This window comes from Amblyomma americanum, chromosome 5 (assembly GCF_052857255.1).
Source record: "Amblyomma americanum isolate KBUSLIRL-KWMA chromosome 5, ASM5285725v1, whole genome shotgun sequence".
NCBI lineage: Eukaryota > Metazoa > Arthropoda > Arachnida > Ixodida > Ixodidae > Amblyomma > Amblyomma americanum.
Genome location: NC_135501.1, coordinates 104,801,373 through 104,820,911, shown reverse-complemented (window position 1 = coordinate 104,820,911; position 19,539 = coordinate 104,801,373). Strand labels below are relative to the sequence as shown.

The 19,539-nt window shown below is 46.8% G+C and overlaps 1 long non-coding RNA gene across 1 annotated transcript in view; it reads right to left on the bottom strand.

Annotated features, from left to right (window-relative positions):
* LOC144134889 (uncharacterized) overlaps positions 1–19,539 on the bottom strand; it is a 28,137-nt gene that overhangs the window by 4,483 nt on the left and 4,115 nt on the right. The window contains exon 2 of the long non-coding RNA XR_013315291.1: positions 18,831–18,882. This is a non-coding gene — a long non-coding RNA (uncharacterized LOC144134889). The remainder of the gene's footprint in view (positions 1–18,830; positions 18,883–19,539) is intronic.

Here is a 19,539-nt window from a genome sequence, read left to right as displayed (position 1 = left end):
ATTTGAGGTCTGTGTCTTGGTGGAGAGTCGCTCTTCACTCTGCAGAAGTAGAGTGCTCCGTAGCGGTGTTCCAGGGTGCGTGTGGTCAAGCCTGATTGGGACCCTTGGCTCGCGCGAAGCCCGAACCCGCGGTGGTTAGTGGCCTGTGCCTACTGAGAAACCCACGCTATTTAGACCAAGAAATAAAGTTTTCACACTGCAAAATAAGATTAATTATAAGAATAAAGATCTAACAATAGTATATGAGCATATGGGTCTTGGCGTTACTTTTAATTCTCACTTAGACAGGGATCACTACATTAATCATGTCTGGAAGGAGCTCTCTACACTTGCAGGCATTCGGTCCTGCTGCCGAAACCTCATTCCCGAAAGATGTAAACTCCAGTTTTACCAAGCGTTATTCGCACCCCACATAAATTATTGCAGTCTCGCATGGAGCTCAACAAAAGCAATACAAATAAAATTAATTTGCTCCAAAAGAAAGTCTTGCGCTGTGTGGCAAATGTTGGAATGCACACATCTGCAAACAACCAATTTCCGAAGTATGGGATCATTTTGTTTCCTGCGCAGTTATGAATATCAACTCTTAAATTGGCTTTATTTCCCCTCCGTTGAATCTGCAAATTTTCTCATAACTGTTGCAACATTACAACAGCGAATAACAAAGGTATTCACTAGAAAACTCCCACACTTGCTAGTTCCCATTTCCGCACCCAAAACAAGTTTCAGTCATTAAAGCATAAGGTTCCATCACTTCTAGACAAATATTCAAAGGAGATTTTCCATCTAGGAAAGAATTTAAATACCATTTCTGTAACTTCAACTGAACTCTTACGTGTCGCCCTGGTTTTATGTATCTTGCATAAAGTTTTAAACTAATAGTCCTTTGACCATGCGCTTCCGTATTGCCACACTGCTTACATTATGCCGGCGTCATCTGGTGGCTGAACCTGTCTCCCAGCATGTGGCCGAACGTCTTCTTTTGACTCGAATGAGCGCGGCTGTTCGGCAAGCCTCGCCCCAGTAAACGGCTGTGCTTCCCGCGTCCTGCTACGTTTGTCGGTGACATTTGGTAGAGGTATCCTTAGCGCTTCTCCCAGACGCGCGGACGCCACACCTGTCCACAAATTTAGCCGTCGCCTGCGAGGCCTACAACCCGAGTTTGAGCCACTCAAAAGGCCTGTGCGAGCTGTGACTTCCATCACTGGCAGCCAGACAGGTCAGTTCTCCGGCAGTGCCCCGCCGTTCGTCCTTCTCGCACCTCGGTTCGCACCATCCCACCACGACTACCAGTTCGAGGCTGTTGAAGATTGGTTGTACAGTTTTGACCGTGTTGCTGCATTGAACCAATGGGACGACGAGCGACAGCTGATGAATGTTTATTTCGCACTGCAAGACTCGGCGAAAACGTGGTTCGAGAACTACAAGGCGTCCTTCTCCAACTGGGCAGCTTTTTGCCTTGAGCTACTCGCCACATTCAGCTCGAACGAGCGAAAGAAAAACGCTGAAATTGCCCTTCGCTCCAGGTAACAGCAGTCCAACGAGAGCGTGGCCATGTTTATTGAGGACATGACCCGCCTCTTCAATCGGGCCGACACGGCCAAGCCCGAAGCTACAAAGGTGCAGCACCTTATGCGTGGGGTAAAGGAGCAGCTGTTTGCTGGCCTCATGCGCGACCCTCCGAGAACCATCGCCGCCTTCGCCAAGGAAGCTACAAGAATGGAACGTTCATTGAAGGAACGGAGTACCCAATATGGCCTTCAGGCGAATGTAGCGGCCGCTCACTACTGCACGTCCTTGCCAGGCCACGGGGATGAGGCGCCGCTAGAGCTCATGTGGAGCATTGTCCGCGAAGAATTGCGACAGCTCCACTTGGATGCTCCGTCGGCAAGCATACGTTCTACAGGCGATGTCCTCCGTGACGAAATTCGGCGAGCTGTGCAGCCACCACCAGCACCACTATCGGAGCCGCACGTGATGTCCTACAGCAATGCCCTGCGCCGAACTGCCCCCGCACTGCAATCGTTTCGCCTCGTTGCCGAGCAACGACCACCCCATCGTTACGTGCGTCTCGTCGAACAGCAGCACCTGTGCCCTCCTTTCAGCAAAGCGCACGTATGGCGAACGTTCAACAGTCGCCCGCTCTGCTACCACTCTGGGAAGCCCGGCCATATTCTGCGGAACTGCCCGCACCGGCGGATGGGTTTGAGAGGATTTCCACCGGACGCACCTCGACCGCGCTATGGTGAAAGCCTGCAGGACATAGAAGAGTGCCTGGCCACTCAAGTGCTGCCCCCGACCTCGCAGCGGCGCCAATCGCGATCTTCGTCCCCGAGGCGCTTCGTTTCGCCTAGTCGGCCCTCATCCTCTGGTCAGTTCAGAGGCACGTCCCCTTGCCGGGACAACTGAAGACGGCGTCCTCCGGGGTTAGGGCCGCCGCCACTGCACAGAGTCAACAGCCTCCACCCGACGATTTGACGCGACGGCCGTAGCAGCGACGACCCGATCCGACGACCTCACCGACGTGCTGCGAACGATTAGTTGCTGTTGAAATTTTAGTAACCGCCGACAGTCATAAAGTTTCGTTGGAATTTCTTTGTTTTCTTTTCATATTTTTATTCGATATAAATTGGTTACATTTTGTTTGGAGAGTCCTTCCAGCATTTTCTCTTCTGTCAGCTGTAAAAAGTCGTTGTTAGAGATGACACCACGTGCAGTGTTTAGCAATCTGTGGGGCGTAAAGGACACAGGGATGTCACCGAAAGTTTCAATGTCTGCCAGTTTCGAGATTTTAGTGATGTCAACAAGTTCTAGCAGGAGGTCTCCACTAGCCAGTTTTATCATTTTGTACTTCGGACCTCATGAATCTGTGAGGACTTTTGAGACTGTGAAAGGAGATATGAGTCTGGCTGGTTTTTCTTTCTTTTCACTATGAACAATGTAGAATTTTGGGAAAGATGTTCTCTTTTTGTTAAAGAACTGATAGGTTACATCGGTCTGCCCCCTTTTCAGAGGACGATCATTTGAAAGTAAGGAAGCAGCCGTGGAAAAAAATGTTCTTCGGCCATGGTGCCAGCCACCCACCATGGAGCCCAACTAGGGAACGGGAGAGGAACTTGAAACAAGCCCTGCCCACGCCAGCTGTACACCACTGCTATAACCAAATATGACGCAATTCAGGGTGGTTGGCCACACAGGGTTAACCCTCGCCGCAAGGAAAAAGGAAAAAGGTAAGAAGTAAATAGGAGACGGACTGTTGGAAGGGGTTGTTTCTCTATGCGCAAAAAAATAGGGAAGTGGTCACCAATGTCTACCGCAAGACGTTCCGCATTAAAAGGTACACTATAATTTATGATGAAAGGGTCGATAGTAGAAGATTTAAGAGTTCTGTGTGTACGTCTATTGACGACATTTTGGAAGCACGCAACTTGTATTATGGTCGTGAAGTCTTGTGTATAAAATTATTAATGCCCATGTCTATATTAAAATCACCTCCTATACATGATAGGTAACGATTCGAAAAAAATGTTATTTCCCTATCAAAAATGCGAAAGAATTCGATAAAATTGCCTTGTGGTGGGCGATAGACAACGGCAAATATTTGTCGGGCAGATTGGACTGTAAACATTTTGATATTCTTGTCGTTCACACAGTGGTTTCGTAAGACCTGGAACGAGTAGTTTTCCTTTGCTAGAAGGGCAACGCCTCCACCACGTTTCGAGCTGCGATTATGAAAGAATGCATCGTATCCGGGAATCCGTTCAACATTGGTATCGAAGCGATACCATGATTCAGAGAGCATGATTATGTCCTATGAATACGCAAGACTTCTCAAAAGACAATAGTTAGTCCATTTGTCTTATTTATAGCAGACTGCATATTCAAATGTGGGACTTGCAAGCATTTACCGCGGACGTTTTTTCTGAGATAATAGTTAAATTCACATTTATTTTTTTTTATTTATTTCAGATACTGTCAATCCCATTGGGATTTTTACAGGGTGGGCACATAGTAAGAAGGTACAAGGCGAATACAAATGGAATGGTATATATTGAGAACACTGTTGTTTGCAAGTAATTACATGAGTATGGGAAAAAAACACAGATAGCAGAAAATAAAACACATAACGAAAGAGTATATTTCACAGAAAAGGGTGCAATTTTATACATTGTAAGTAGAATGTTCATACAGATGCTGTTATATGCAGTGATACGAGCGGTCTGTTGTACTTGTATAATTATTATTTATTTATCTATTTTAATTATCGCGCAACTGTTCTTCTACCACAGTTACAAATTTCTGCAAAGATGTATTAGTAGTGATAGAGGGGTTCAAACTATTCCAATCTTTTATGGCAAGCGGAAAAAATGAATATCTGAAACAGTCGGTTCGGAATGCGTACTCTCTAAGGGTTAATGGGTGCTTATGCCGGGATGGTCTCGATTCATCTACAGATATATATAACGAAGTGTCTATGTTTAACGAGTTATGAACTAATTGGAACAATAATTTTAGTCGTGCTAGTCTGGCGCGTTTCTGTAAAGTAAGAATACATGCTTGGTTTAGTAGTTGGGATGGTGAATCACTGGTCCTGTATTTGTTAAAGATAAATCTAATTGCCTTTCTCTGTACTCATTCTAGTTTGTTAATGAGCTGTTGTGTGTAGGGAAACCAAATCGTGTTTCCATATTCGAGAACTGATCGTATAAATGTGTTATATGCTAACAGTTTGGTCTCCGGTGGCGCTTCTCGAAGCCGTCTTCTAAGGAAGAACAATCGTTTTAAAGCAGATGATACTATACTGTTAATATGTGATTCCCATCTTAGATCATGTGAAATGATTAATCCAAGGTATTTGTGTTCGTGAACTCGGGTGAGCGGTATGTTATTGATGCTCTACACATATTCGGACCTTTGTTTGTTACGGGTTACACATAAGAAGGCTGTTTTTTTAATGTTCAATTCCATTTGCCATTTGTGACACCATATTACCACTTCATGAAGGGCGCTGTTTAAATCATCGTGGTCATTTACAGTGTTAATTTCGTTGTAAAGTATGCAGTCATCGGCAAAAAGTTTAATTTTAACTTGTATGTTAGAGGGCAGATCATTAATGAAGATAAGAAATAAAAGTGGAGCAAGGACGCACCCTTGGGGTACTCCCGACGTAACGAGCGCAGTAGAAGAAATTTCATTGTTAACTACAACATACTGAGATCGGTTAGTTAAGTAGTCCTCGATCCAGTTGATAATAGGGCCGTTACCTAAAGTTGATCTAAGTTTGCTAATTAGTTTTTTATGGCTTACTCTGTCAAACGCCTTAGAGAAATCAAGTGCAATCAAGTCAACTTGCTTTTGGTTATCAATGCTCTGGAACAAATCATGTGTTAGTTCGAGTAATTGGGTGATAGTTGAAAGTCCCCTTCGAAATCCATGTTGAACAGGCGATAAAATGTTTTCTTGGTTAACATAACTGGTGATATGCTTTAGTATGATGTATTCCAATAATTTTCCTACCGTGCACGTTAGTGATATTGGTCTATAATTTGAAACGTCATCTTTGCTTCCGGTTTTGTGTATAGGAATAACTTTCGCTATTTTCCTTTCATTAGCTAGACTACAGGTTGATAAAGATTTATTGAACAATAAATGTAAATATTTCGCGTTGACTTCAGCATATCTTTGCAAAAAAGTGTTTGGAATATTATCAGGACCATTTGCTTTTTTTGTGTCTATTGATAATAGTAGGTTGAGAACGCCTGTCTCAGTTATTGTTGGCATGTCTAGCGGTGTTTGAATGCGCTGAATACTCTCCGGTGTGCAGCCATCGTCAACTGTGAACACAGATTGGAAGTATGTATGTAAAGAATTTGCAAAATTTTGATTTTGTCCTTGCCAATTGAAGGTGTCTTCTTTTGTTTTGGGGCTGAGGTATTTCCAAAATTTTCCAGGGGAGTGTTTTAAAAAATTAGGAAGCGTAACTGAGAAGTAGTTTGTTTTCGCTGCCATAATTTTTGCTTTCATTTCACGGATGGCGTTCGCGAGCTTATGTTTTACCTGAGAGTCATTTTTTGATTTTAGTGATTTCCTTAGTCGTTTTACTTTGCGTTTCCCATGAATGATATCGCGTGTTATCCAAGGGTTACGCGTATTTGTTCGTTTGGTCTTCAATGGTACAAAGTTTTTGATGCAGTGCGATACAATGGCCTTGAAGCTTCCCCACAGCGTATCTATATTTGTACCTTGGTAATTAGCGAGTTTTTCAAACGATTCGTACTCCGAAATTAGGTAAATAAGTATGCTTGAATCATCAGCGTTTGTGAAGTCTGGGTAAGTAGTTTTCGAGATAGTACGAGCTGCTGTTGCTTGAATGGGTGTGGTGCACAATGTTAGCTTATGATCTGATATGCCATCGAGGACTGCTAAGTTGGTTTGATCGATCGCAAAGTGATTGCTGAGGAAGATGAGGTCAAGAATGTTAGATGCACTACCTTGAACACGTGTAGGCTCGTTGATAACTTGGAACAAGTCAAAACTAAACATAATATCAAAGAGAGTTTCAGAACACGGTGAGTGGTACGACATGCTTTGCCAATCTATATCTGGTAGGTTGAAGTCCCCAAGAAGGATCAGTCTGGATTTTAGAACATATTGTTGCATATATTCATACAGCGAGACCAATGCAGGCTGATCTGCCGAAGGACTGTGGTAAACACAACCTACAGTGACAGTGTTCGTTCCAAATAACAACTTACAAAAGAGTGCCTCGGCACCCTGAACTTCTGGTAAGATTTCGAACGGAATTTTTTTGTTTATTAGTATAGCCACTCCTCCTCCACGTGTTATCCTGTCTTTGCGCACGATAGCATAGTTTGGTGGGGCAATTTCTTTGTCACTGATATCGCCAGTGAGCCAAGTTTCTGTAATCGCTATGAAGTCAGGTTCGAGGCCGATAAGAAGAGATTCTAGTGACTCAAGTTTATTAAGTATACTTCGCGCATTTACATTTGCAAAAGCTATCTGTTTCGTTTTGTGGGATGACGGGGGGTGTGAGGAGTGGCGTCTCTTCCATAGAAGTGAAAGAAACGGGTAAAAGTGCGTGTGATGATCGATGGCATTCACTGCGTAATTTTTGACAAATTATCTTGTAGATATAGCCGAATCACTTTAGACTCATCGGTCTGGCGTGCGCAGATAGCACCATTTCTCGTCCACACATGTTCCAGGCTATTTACTTTTTCTTTGTACATGCGGCTTCAAGCAGGTTTTTATTTTCTGGTGTTAGGTGCTTATTTACATATATTGAATCCATACCTTCAAGTCAGACGTCCTCAACAGTCAGTCGCATTTTTTTTCATTTTTTCCCAGCATGACATCACGTTTTGACTTAGACTTGAATCTGACCACAATGTTAGATTTGCCAGAGCTGCGAGTGGGAACACCGTGAGCAGCTTCAACATCCAAGCTAGTTATAGGTTCGTTAGCTGCATCCCCAAGTGTTGACAGGATCAAAGCGATATTTTCATCCTCATTTTCTGGGACACTTTTGATTTCAATGTTCATGTTTCGAGAGTATTGTTCAGTTTGCACCAGTCGTATCTCAAGGTCCCGAGATTTTTTTCCAAGGCAGCACATCGGGAACCGAGCTCCTGATTTTCGCTCATTAGATTTGAGTTTTTTCCTTTTCCAAGATCCAGCTTTTCCTGCAATTGCTCAAAGTCATTCTGTGTATACTCGATGCTGCTGGTCAGCTCCGTTTATTATTTTTTTTACCTCCCGCATTTCCTTCCGCAGGCCGCGCTCGCTAGTTTCAAGTGAAGTTTTCAGTTCTCTTTGTAATTCTTCCTTAATCTTCACGATCTCATTACGGAATTCCTCTTTCAATTTCGCTACACAAATAGTGCACGTGAACCTCGCAGGAGCAGCGACAAAAAAAGAAAAACTACATGTACTAGTACTAACGTGCAGTAGGGAGCAGGAGAGCTCGTTCGATGTGTCTCTCAGGATGTCGTTGCTGCTGCCAAGTGTCCAGGCCGGCCAGCGAACGCTCCTCATGTAGTCTTTGGCTTCCCACCGTATCCAATGCTGACGATCACGAGCGCCGCTGACGAATTACGCCTCCTGGCGCCGGTTGCCTCCGATTAGGTCGATTATCGTGCGTAAGGGCACGTGCTGCTTTGTAGGCGGATGTCGGGCGGTTCGTGCAGCTTGGCAAGGGCGATCAGTACTAACCTGCAGAAGGAAGCACGGGAGCTCGTCAGATGTGTCTCTCAGGCTGTCACTACAACTGCCAATTGAAGGGCAGTCTGACAAGCCGACAGCATGTGTCACAAGGGCGTCAAAGACTGCCAGAAAGGGCTGTAGTGCCCCTTTGGTCTCCTCTTCACTGTCAATCTTTGTGTCTTGGACGTCCACAACATCTAGACGCCTGCTGTGCACAAGTCGGCGAAGTTGTATCTGCGTCTGGCGAAACCCAAGGCCACGGAAAATAATCGTCGGGAATATTACCTCTTCAGAGAACTCCATGATGGCTGGACATAATTCTGTCTATATATACAGTTCCACCAGCCCGTCAGCAGACGTCGAAACCGCTTCTGAGCCACCACCAGGCCTACTGGAGCACGAACGCCGGCACTTCCCCTTATCCTTCCACGCTCGACGGCGACGACGGTGCTTGCTACCAGCTTTATCATCCTCGTCGCTTGACTGAGAGGCGCACGAAGCGCGGCGCTTCTTGAGAGGCTTGTCAGCAGCAGTAAGTCCATCATCCACTGGTGGAGGGGCCTCTTTCTGAAGCTACTGGTCAGGGATCGGCACAGGAGTTACGTGCAGTCGCGAGCAACAGTGGTATACGACACGCAGCCTCAGGCGGAGCTCGGAAAAACTGCATTGCAGTGCCATCCAGCAAGAGCCATCTAGGATCGAGACAGTAATGGCATTGCCCAATTTGATCGGCAAGCATGTTAGATCAGCTCGATGCTTCGCGCTCCTTCTCACCTAAACGCTTCGACGCGATAGAAGTCTTGTTGTCAGGGATCTCTCCGGAGAACACTCGGACCGAAAGAATGGACTAGGCGACGGGTGTATCCGCACTAACGCACATTTAATACACCCGACGTGGCACACACACTAGAACAGAAAACGAACAAAACTAACACAAAACACAAATACTATAAATACACACGACCCGGGCACACTACTACTAGCGTCTACTACTAGTGTTCTACTATTAGCGGTCGGCGTTCGTGCTCACGGTTGGTTCGGTGTGGCTGCGGCGTTGTATGGATCCAGTAGGCGGCGTCGAGGCGGCGTTCGCCGTGCTTGAGCTGGCGTCGCTGGCTGCATCGTACAAGATCTAGGTCCAAGCGCCCGTGGAGGTAATGGCGGTGTTGGTTTTGGTGGCGGCGTCGCTGCCTGCGTCGTATAAGCTCCAGCTCCAAGCGCCCGTGGAGATGACGCCAGTGTTGTTAGGGTTGGGGGCACCACCCGGATGGGTGGCAACAGCATTGGAGATACCCCTGGCCGTAGCAGGTGGTAGCGTCCCCCGTTGATTCCCCGGAACGGGCTCAGGCACGGCAGCAGTCTACGATGCGAAGTCGCAGAACGCGAGCTCACCGGAGCAGAGGCCGGCGTCGCTCTCTTCCAGCCAAAGTGACCCTGACCCGCCGGAGCCTCGGCTTCTCTGCTATTCCCCCCAGTGCCTGGCTCTCACTCGCCGTTTTATAGCCTCGGTGTTAGTCCACGTAAGTCTTGTCTTCTTCTCTTCTCCACCAATCATCTCTCCACCTCACCGAATGCTTCTTGTTCCTCTTCTTTATTCTTCGGTTAATCCACTTCGTCGTCTTCACACCTCTTTCCTTCAAAATTTAATTTAGTCTCCTTAATATATGTGACAATGGCCCCCTCTCTCAAGAGTTTTTCCATGAAAAACTGCTCACGTCATCCTTATCTCCAAGCCATCCAGCCAACCGACTATCTTCTGTGGCGATTCTGGACCCAGCACACTAAACCCCGCCGATGTCCATCACACACCAAAAGCACACCACGAACATAGCACACAAAATAAAATTTCGTGTTCAGAACTCTAACACCACTGCAGCTGTCCGCACAGAGCCCTTAAATACATGTTCGTGTTCACAACACACTCCCTTGTATAATCCCATAACACCAACAATAGCAACAACAGCAAGATAAATACCAGAGATGCATTACCACAACAACAACAATAAGATACATCCCAGAGATACCTAGAGCTGTTCAGTTAACTCTATCTGTATACAAGTCTAATTTGCAACATATGACCTCCGTTTTGCCTGGCCCATCCGAAAACGTCTCCCCCTTGATTTCGATTAGAGCTGTAATTATCTATCTGCATTCAAATTGGGCTTCTTCAGTACCTCATCCCCTCCTCCGTTTTTCTTCCCACAGAACGTGGGCGCCTCGGCAACGTCACCTGTTACCTCGGCCACTACCTAACAAGCTGCCCTGGGGGCGCACCACCGTACGGGACCTCGTTCTTCATATTTCTTCAACATATTAACATGGAAAACCCTCTTAGTGCCATCTATCAATACCTAATAATCCATGTCGTTTTTCTTCCGCGTCACAAGGTACGGGCCCTTCCACTGCATCAGTAACTTATGATCCGTGGGTAGCAGGACGAGAACCCTGTCGCCCGGATCCAGCTTCCTGTGAATTGCTTTCTTTTCATAATATCCCTTATGGCGTTCACGCTTCTTTTCCTGGCCTTGATGCGCAAGCCTACAAGTTTCCTTCAAACCTGTCCCGCAACTCAAGAACATACGTGTATGTGGTCTTGAAATCTGATTCAATCTCTTTACTAGTCCACAGCTCCTTGAGTATTGCAAGTGGACTTCTAACCGTTCTCCCATATAGCATCTAGAAAGGCGAGAAACCAAGACTCGTTTGTGGTACTTCGTGGTAAGTGAACAAAAGAGCTGGGAGATATCTATCCCAATCATTAGGTCTCTCCTGGCACATTTTCTTGATCATATTTTTGAGGGCGCCGTTGAACCGCTCTACAAACCCATTACACATGGGATGGTAAGGTGTCGTCAGTAACTGTCTTACTGAAAGAAGATGGTTTACCTCCTTCATTAGCTCCGATGTGAAGATCAAGACCGGGTCACTCAAAATTACCCTCGGGAACCCATTAAGCGAAAACATTTCCACAACACCCTCCGCCACTTGGATACTGTCAATAGTTCTCAGTGGAATAGCGTCAGGATAACGAGTGGCCACGTCAACTATAGTAAGCACATATCCATTGCCTTTGGCGGATACTGGAGAGATTGGCCCCACAATGTCAATAGCTACTCGCTGAAACGGTAGATCGACGGCTGGAATCATGCCCTGAGGTACGGGATCAACTCTTCCCTTCGGAACTGTGCGCTGGCACAGATCACATGAGCGAACAAAGCGCTTAACGTCACTCTGAACACCCGGCCTAAAAAACTCCTAGGTGATCCTAGACACCGTTTTTTGAACACCCTGGTGTCCGGCCATAATGGCGTCATGTCCTGAGCGTAGCACGGTCTCTCGCATGTCTCTCGGTAACACCAGCTGTTGGACACGCCTTTCTGAACTAAATATGCATTCCCTGTGCAGAAGACCATTTACCAATTGATATTCGAAGGATGTGCGACTCTTCTGTCTTTTTACTTGTTCCCCGACTCTTTCGAAGCAGGTCTTTAGGCTCGGGTCTTCTTTTTGCCTAATTGCAATCTCGCCCGGTGTTACGCTCATTCACACCGCAACAGGAGTAGAGAGCGGACGCTGCGTTTCTCGGGCTGTTGCTTCAGCTCTTGTCTCCACTGCCGACGAGAAACTGACTGCACCCGTCTGAGCTGTCGCGGGCCTTTCCTCCTTTGGATGTTCAACGTCGAGCATCCTTCACTCGGGATAGGGGTCTTCGACACTTCTTGAACCCGTAATGTTTCCCAAGATGAGATCGTAAATGGTTTGGTCTACGCATTCTGCCACTACCTGTCCAGTATAATAAGGCGTGGACACTAGAATCCTCGCTTCAGGAAGGTACCTCACTGTGCTATCTACAAGGGTGGCGCCCGACGCTTCCCCTGTAAGATCCTCGTCCCTCACCAGCCTTCTACGAACCAAGACTGTGTTGGCTCCGCTGTCTCTAAGCACCAATATAGGACGGTCTTCTATTTGCCCAACCACCACTGGCATTGCTGCTTTCGACTTTGGTGTTCCACTCACTGCCTCATTTTCCAGCGGCGTTTTCTCTCCTTTAAGCTGTGGAACTTCGGGTGACGTGACAAGTTCTGTCCTAGATTCGACAACGCATGAAGCTGGGTCCTGAGTTCTGTATCGGCATTCATCCAGAGTATGACCCCTCCTCTTACAACCTTGACACACAACCCGTGTTTTCTGGGCAGCGCTACTAGTCCGACAGTAAGCTGCACGGTGTCCCACCTTGCCGCAGAGAAAACACCTTACTGGCGCCTTAGATGCACCGCCAAATGATCTTGGTCTTACCGCATCTGCCTCTAAGGTCTCTTGGGTTTCCTCCTTTGTCTTACAAAAATTTCTTAACCCTTGAGCCTCGAGGAATTGGTCTGCAGTGTCGGAGAACTCTTCCAACGAACGCAACTTTCTTTCAGGAATAGCGCCAGCTTTGAGCTGCAACACGCTATGAATTGCTCTGTGACCAGCTTGTCATGCACACCTTCAAAACTCTTTTCTGTGTTTGACATATCAAGCCACCTATCAAAATAGTTGGTCAGCCTGCAGGAAAACTGCTTCGCGGTTTCCGAATCCTCAGGTTTCGCGGTGCGAAATCTCTCGCGAAAATCCTCTGCCGTAAGCCTGAATCTTTGGAGGAGTGCCTTTTTGACGTTTTCGTAGTCCATGGAATCAGCAGCAGGCATCGTTCCAAACACATTCAGCGCCTCTCCGACTAAACACATGCTCAATGCCGTGGCCCATTCGCTGCGCTACAAGCCTTGCCCCAAAGCAATCCGCTTGAATCGTTGCAGATATGCATCCAAATCATCTCTCTTGTAATCGAAAGGAGCCATTAGCTTTCTTGACCAAACTCTGGCCGGTCTGGGAGATTCTGTACCCGCTAAGAACCGCTGATCATTGTCCGTGATTTCATCATATCCTCCCGCGACAAGCGCCTGTTTCCACAAAATAAACTGTTTCTCCCGTTATGTCCTTCTTTTCTCCTGTTCTTCTGCCTCGCGATCTCTTTTCTCTTCTCGCTCTTCTGCCTCGCGAGCTCTTTTCGACTCGCGCCCTTCTGCTTCGCGAGTGTCTGCGCGTGCTTGCGCCCTTTCCTTTCCTTGCCTCTTTCCCTCCTCCTTATAGAGATGTATCGCCTCTTCCTTGCTTAACCCTAGCTTGAGCGCCAGTTCTAACGTTCTCGCCAAATCCATCCTTTCTGCCGTGGAGAGATCGGAAAGATCCGAGACAAAGCAAAAAGAAAAAAGAAAATTAATCCTGGCAGGCTCGTCATTTATCTTTCTCACGGATCTCTCCGAAGAACACTCGGACCGAAAGAATGGACTAGGCGACGGGTGTACCCACACAAAAGCACATTTAATACACCCTACGTGGCACACACACTAGAACACAAAACTAACAAAACTAACACAAAACACAAAGACTATAAATACACGCGACCCGGGCACACTGCTACTAGCGTCTATTACTAGTGTTCTACTATTAGCGGTCGGCGTTCATGCTCACGGTTGGTTCGGTGTGGCTGCGGCGTTGTATGGATCCAGTAGGCGGCGTCGAGGCGTCGTTCGACGTGCTCGGGCTGGCGTCGCTGGCTGCGTCGTACAAGCTTCACGTCCAAGCGCCCTTGGAGGTGATGCCGGTGTTGTTCGCTTTGGGGGCACCACGCGGATTGGTGGCAACAGCGCTGGAGATACCCCTGGCCGTAGCAGGTGGTAGCGTCCTCCGTTGATTCCCCGGAACGGGCTCAGGCACGGCAGGAGTCTACGATGCGAAGTCGTAGAACGCGAGCTCACCGGAGCAGTAGCCGGCGTCGCTCTCTTCCAGCCAAAGTGACCCTGACCCGCCGGAGCCTCGGCTTCCCTGCTGTTCACCCCAGTGCCTCGCCCTCACTCGCCCTTTTCTAGCATCGGTGTTAGTCCACGTAAGCTTGTCTTCTTCTCTTCTCCACCAATCATCTCTCTCCACCTCACCGAATGCTTCTTCTTCCTCTTCTTTATTCTTCGGTTAATACACTTCGTCGTCTTCACACCTCTTTCCTTTAAAATTTAATTTAGGCTCCATAATATATGTGACACGTGTGGGTTGCGTGTTCATTTCGTATTTTGTTCTCACTGCATGATCGAGATACGGCAAGCCGAGCGACGCATGACCAGCGCCCGCCGCGCTTGATATCGCTCGCGTAATGGCCATTCGCGCCACGCTAGGGCGACGAACAAAAGGCCATGTGTGTGGTGTCCAGTTTTAACTCAACGTTAACAGGTGCGGCACTTCTGCGGTACCGCTCGGCATTTCACCGAAAAACACCGCGACACATTGAAATGAGCAAACTGATATGCCTACAGAGTCCTCCGTGAGCTGTCTCGGCCCTGTCGTTGTCGATAGATGGCGTTTCGATGCTGTTTGGAAGAGCTCCGCCACCAGCTGCTTGTTGTATACCACTTTTGCTCAAGACTGTACGTAGCGGCAAACGCATGGTCTTCAGACACAATGACTTATTCTTCACCAGCAGCTGGACACTGCGCCTCCTCCAAGACCTGCACTGCATCATCGTCCTCCTCTCCGTCAGACGCTATAGGTTCCTGTCGTTCGTCAACAGCCGGTGGAGTGACACTAGACGACTCGGCGAGACGGCGGTAGGAAGATCTCCAGTCGCGTCGAGTTCTTCCATGCGTCCATGATATGCTCTTGCAATGCGTCATCGGGGGGGCCGTACTCGATGCCGCAACTTCGCCGCATGTGTCACCACACATTCCTCGGCTGTGCGGCCGAAACGCTGGCAATATTCACAGCGCGGTGTTCGACAATGAGCAGAATGTGTCCAGCACGATTGCAGTGAAGACAGAGGGGTGGGCGTCCATGGATAAGTCTCTGCATGCCACACACAGCCAGCAGACGTGGAACGTCGGCAACGTTGACCCCTTCAGCGAGTGACGAAGTAACATGCCGGCTGACAGTCCACTTTTACGCCATGTCTTCAGCACGACAGTTTTCTCCAGAAATTGACTTGACTTTTCCGTACATCAGAAGTGCCTTGCCACATTTGGCGAGCTTTTCTTTTTAAACTGTGCCGGTTTGCAGTGCACCATCCAGAGATGCGATATCTGGAATAGTCCGATGGAAGCGATTTCCTTTAAATCTACAACACTCAACAAGGCGTCCTTGAATTTTGTGCACGGTACGGGCGTCCGGCGAGGTCGGCATGCAGGAAAAGGGAGTCTACGGCGAGGTTACCGGTTGGAAAACAGAGGCGCCTAATGCGATAATCATTACTGCCGTCGATATCCTAGGCGGTGCCTCGGCCAGAGGCCGATTAAACCTTTGTTGCGGAGAACATTGTTAAACGCTACCGAAAGGGACGGCGTCTTCGTTACAGGGGCACCTAGTGAACTGATTGTAGGGTGTATGACTTAGTATCGTGTGTTTGAAATCTGCACGGGTCTTATAGTAATTGAAAAAGGCAAAAGCTGCCGAGAATGTTTACCGCATTCGAATCAGTGCGAAACCATGGATTTTCGCTACGTAGAAGATGACGATGAGCGGGCAGTGCCGAGGGGCGGAGCAGATGCAAGTTGATGAAGACGACGCTCTGCAATGCATAGCGCAAGAGTGTGGGGCAGTTGAACACGTGGTGTATTCGACTTCGGCGATAGCCTAGAGATGTTTTTTGTTAAGAAGCCACTTTTTTTGGCTATCGCCGCAGTCTAATACGCCTACCACACTGTCGCGCTGCGCATTGCAGAGCGTCGTCTTCGTCAACATCCATCTGCTCCGTTCCGCGGCACCGTCCGCTCATCATCTTCTACGTAGCACAAATCTGTTTCGCACTGATTTTTGTGCCTTCTATTAACTGCTGCCTGTGCAGTGTACCCTAAACCATTGAACTCAGTTTTATGAACTGCAAGAGTGCGATTTTATTTTGAGATGTGCTGCAGAGGACGCTTAAGAAAGGCTTTTAAATGCCTACAGTGTTCGTTACCTTGCGAATACTCAATGTGATTACGAACCATGTGACATATTCTTTCTCATTGCACTTCATAGCCTGTGGAAAACGCGCATGCTGGACCTCTTGTATCAGCAAGAAGCCATTTCAGTCGAATGATGCTCCAACTCGGGGACACTAATGGCGAGAGGGACTTTCTACAGGCTGGTTTCGGCTCTTGATGCGGTGATTATCTTTTCCGCAATATTTTCTGACTATAGCTAGCGCAGTGCCGTCACTAGCTGCATGCATTGTGAATAATCTGTATATATCGCCTTCCTGTACATACATAATCTCGTGTAGTAAATACCATGTGGAATAAAACAATGCGGCAATATCATATGGGCTCTCGCGCAGGGGCCTTTGAAGCTGGTCTGTTTGCACCACCGTTGGTTCGAATCCTAGTCGTGGATGTTAATGTGATTTTTCTTTCTAATTCTTCTGGCGCAGAAACATCGCCAAGAGACGATTTTGATTGACTTGGAACGTCCGGATTAGTGCTTTCGAACTAATTATAAATGGTAATTAGGCGCAGAAATTGCACGGTATAAAAACGCGGTGTTATGGTGCTTCAGTGTATACTGAAACAAATGGTGTGCATGTGTACGAGTTTGTAGTGTCCAAGTATGTCGTGCAGGGTAACCTAGATAGTGACTGGTAATTGGTAATGTGATCGGCAATTGTAGCTGTAATAGATGACTGCGATCTGTAATGTGATTGTGCATTAGTAAACGGTGAGAAATGGGAAAGGAATAACGACGAAAAGGGAGAAGGCGCTATCGTGTCTTCGCTTAAAGCGAAGATAAGCGTCCCCCTAATTTTTGAGCGCAGTACATCGCGCGTATTCGTGTTATTCTTCGAAATATATGAAGTTATCTTTCGATCATCATCATAATCATCATCTTGGCTACACCCACTGCAGGGAAAGGCCTGTTTCATTTCTCTCCAATTAACCCTGTTCTTTGCAAACTGCATCCACCCTATCCCTGCAAACTTCTTAATCTCATCCGCCCACCCAACCTTCTGCCGTCCCTTGCTACGCTTGCCATCTCTTGAGATACACTCCGGTACCTTTAAGGACGAGCGGTTATCTTGCCTTCGGATTACAACCCCTTCCCTCAGCCCATTTCTTATTCTTGGTTTCGACTAGGATGTCATTAACACGCTTTTGTTCCCTCACCCACTCTGCCCGCTTCCGGCCTGACTCTTATTGCTACACCTAACATTTTTCTTTCCACGGCTCGCTGTGTTGCCGTTAACTTAATGTGAACCCGTTTCCTTATCCTCCACGTTTCTGCCCCCTAGGTAAGTACCGTTAAGATACAGCTGTTGTACACTTTTCTCTTGACGGATATTGGTAACTTGCTATTCATGGTCTGATAGAACCTGCCATATGAGCTCCACCCCATTCTTTTCCTTCTAGTTATTTCCCTCTCATGATCCGCATCAGCTGTCGCTACCTGCCCTAAGTAGACATATTTCTGTTCCACTTCCAGCACCTCGCTGCCAATTGTGAGCTGCCGTTCTCTTGTTAGACTGTTGAACGTTACTTTCGTTTTCTGCATGTTAATTTTTAGACCCACCGTTCTGCTTTGTTTGTGTAACTCATTGATCATGTTTTCCAGCTGACCTCCTGAGTGACTGAGGAAGGGAATGTCATCAGCGAATCGCAGATTATTTAGGTATGCTCCAGTAACACATATTCGCAACTGTTCCCATTCAGGCCTCAGAATACCTCCTGTAAACATGCGGTGAACAGCATTGGCGAGATCGTGTCTCTTTGCCTGACGCCCTTCCTTATTGGAATTTTATTGCTGACTTTATGTAAGACTATAGTAGCTGTGCAGTTGCTATATATATCTTCCAGTATTTTGACATAAGGCTCTTCTACCCCCTGATTACGCAATGCCTGTATGACTGCTGAGGTTTCCACTGAGTCGAATGCTTTCTCGTAATCAATGAAGGCTATTTATAGGGGTTGGTTATATTCGCTGCATTTATCTATTACCTGACTGATAGCATGAATATGATCTATTGGGGAATGTCTCTTAAGAAAGGCTGCCTGATCATTTTGTTGATTAAAGTCTAAGGTTGCCCGATATCTATTAGCGATTACCTTAGTAAATAGATTGTAGGCAACGGACAGCAAGCTGGTCGGCCTGTAAATTTTCAAGTCTTTGACATCTCTTTTCATATGAATTAAGATAATGTGTGCGTTCTGTCAACTTTCTGGTATGATCGAGGTCGTAAGGCTTTGCGCATAGAGGGTAGCTAGTCTTTCTAGCACAGTCTCTCCTACATCCTTCTGATATCTGCTGTTACGTGATCCTCACAAGCTGCTTTTACCCTTTCCGTTGCTCCTAAGGCTTTCTTTACTTCCTCTTTTGTTACTGGCGGGATGATGCATTGCTTTGAGCTATTGTCTCTTTCATAAACGTTTTGAGTTGTGTAGAACTCATCGGCTACATTAACTATCTTATCCATATTGCTAATGATATTGCCCTGCTTGTGTCTTAGCGCATACATCTTGTTTTTACCTATGCCTAGCTTCCTCTTTTGATGTTCCGGTCTAAAGAGGAAAAAATTGCGGTGCACACAGTATATTGCAATCGGCCAGACTTACCACTTGCAGGCATATATTACGTGCTGGGAAAAGAGGTGCCCCTTTGGCTTCACTGAAAGAACATGCCCAGGGACACACGTTCATGCATCGAAACGATATAGCTATATAATATGTGCAAAGCGGCATGCTTTCGTTTCGTGCCCTACGGTAATTAAGGAAGGTACGAAGAGGTTGCTTTCTTGCACGAAGTAAATCATGCAATGCTTTCTCGGCTGCACTTGCGTACAAAATCCGAAGGTATTATACAGAAAAAAATGGTATCGATTCATTTCTTGCCACCGTGAAATGTGACGTGTATGTGTTAAGCTTAGTATGGAAACCCAAAGATAAGACTAGTTATGTATTTCACGACTAAACGGAGCCGAAAAATAAAAATGAACGCTAAATGAAGTGACAGGCCGCACTAGTACTCTAAATTCACAGTCGGGAAAACTGCTAGCTTTTTTCCGGCTCCTAGTGGTTATTGCATATAGTTTAAAAAACGTCATCTAAAGTGCAGACTCCTTCTCGGATTAGCCCTTGAACCCACCATTTAAAGTTGGAGCTGTCACGTGATTTTAGCGGTGTCATTTCTCCCGCGAACAAGAAAAAGCTGCAATATCTTTGTCAAATGCATGAAACGAAGGAAAGCAAAACAGGAGTCTCCTCCAATCACAACACATTGTTGCAGTTTTTATCAGTAGGTGGCCCCACCGTAGTGTTAGGCGAA